At 43.6% G+C, this 1893-nt stretch overlaps 1 pseudogene; it reads right to left on the minus strand.

Annotated features, from left to right (window-relative positions):
* Positions 1 to 699: 699 nt before the first annotated feature.
* LOC110289877 lies at positions 700 to 1526 on the minus strand (annotated as a pseudogene).
* Between the last annotated feature and the right edge of the window lie 367 nt (positions 1527 to 1893).

Genomic DNA, 1893 nt, shown 5'->3' on the forward strand with positions numbered 1-1893 from the left:
GAAGAAGAAGAAGAAGAAGAAGAAGAAGAAGAAGAAGAAGAAGAAGAAGAAGAAGAAGAAGAAGAAGAAGAAGAAGAAGAAGAAGAAGAAGAAGAAGAGAAAACTACACTATAACACAAGGAAAAATTAAGTACTGAAGACTGGCTCCATCATGCCCACCCTCTCCACCCTAAAAAAATGGCACAAAAGAAATAGCTACCATACCCTAAAGACTGTTTTTGGTGTAAAGCCGGTAACTGGTAGGTTGGGATGGGAACAGGGCATGATGGGAACAGGGCATGATTATTTGTCTAGAAAACATACCTTTCACACAGGTGTGTACATGCTTCCAAGCACATAGAGTCGGGACACCAAGGTTCTATGCTTAGGAAGTCACAATTTCATCTGGGGACTGGATGCAGATTTGTCTACAGGGTCCCAGCTTCCACTTTTAGCCTTGCATCTCTAGAGAGGCTCCATCCCAACCTACACCTACAGCTAAAAAGATCTTTTCTGCAATAGGGTTTCTGCTGTACCTCTGAAATGGTAAACACCTTAAAGCTGAATCATCCTTAGCCTGGAGGTCTAATGTGGTATTTCTCAACTCTTGCATCCCCAACATACAACATAAAAAGGTACACTAAATTCTGAAGGTAGCTGTGTTACAAAGATTAAAAATTAACAATTATACAATATTTATTTGTACTTGAAATTCCAGTCCTAAACCAAGCTTGCATTGACATTCTTGACATCCAACAGGGCTGACAGCATCAGTTTGATACCTGGTTTTAGCGTCTGAGTGTACCCTAAGCCAATCAAGCTGAAATTGTTCATTTTGGCCAAAAACTAGGTATCAGGTCGACCTGATACTTGGCTGCTATTCCAAAGCGAGTGTTACTGTTTCCTGCAGTCCAGGCGAGATTGACAGCAGTCTTCAACTTCTTGTTCACCTTCTGGTAAATGGAGCCACCAAACTCTGTCTGGTCATTCACATTAGTATGAAACTGGAATTCATCCATCTTGTAGCCAAGGTCTCAAAAATTCATCTGGTAGGCAGCTAGTCAACCTTCATAGCCAAACACCAGAGTACCCTGGATTCAGAGTCCAGCGACGTCAAAGTCCAAGTCACAGCCCAGGTTGATGTGTTCCCTCATGTACCCTGTCCTATTTTAGCATTTTTCCCCAGTGTTAGGCAAGAGAGATGAATCAAAGGCCAGCTTCAGTCCATGAGCAAGCTGGTCTTCCACGGTGATCTCAGTGCCCAGGGTGTTGTCTGTGATCCACTTCTCTGTAAATGTTAGCCCATACTTGGTCCATCTGTACTTGGTTTCCAGATTGCCGTTCACTTTTGTGATTTCTGTGTTGGCAGAGCCTGGGCTGGTGAATTCCAATCCATTCTACCACTTCATTTTCAAATAAAATTTTATTAAGCCAAAGCTGTAGCCCTTGGTGAAGACAGCCCTGGTGGCCTTGCCAAGATTAGCATATGTGGGAGGCACAGCTATGGTCTCCAAATCTGTGACTGTTGAAGCAGCAGCAGCTACCATAAGGGTTGCAGCACGGAGGCTGGGAGCCCATTCATCTGTTTGTTAGCCTGTTTTTCTTTTCTTTCTTTTTTTTAAATTTTAAACAAGTTGTTTATTGGATATTTTCTTCATTTACATTTCAAATGCTATACTGAAAGTCCCCTATACCCTCCCCTCGCACTGCTACCCAATCCACCCACTACAGCTTCCTGGCCCTGGCATTCCCCTGTACTGGGGCATATAACCTTTACATGACCAAGGGCCTCTCCTCCCAAAGATGGCCAACTAGGCCATTCTCTGCTACATATGCAGCTAGAGACACGAGTTCTGGGGATACTGGTTAGTTCATATTGTTGTTCCACCTATAGGGTTCCAGACCCCTTCAGCT

Source organism: Mus caroli, chromosome 2 (assembly GCF_900094665.2).
Source record: "Mus caroli chromosome 2, CAROLI_EIJ_v1.1, whole genome shotgun sequence".
Lineage (NCBI taxonomy): Eukaryota > Metazoa > Chordata > Mammalia > Rodentia > Muridae > Mus > Mus caroli.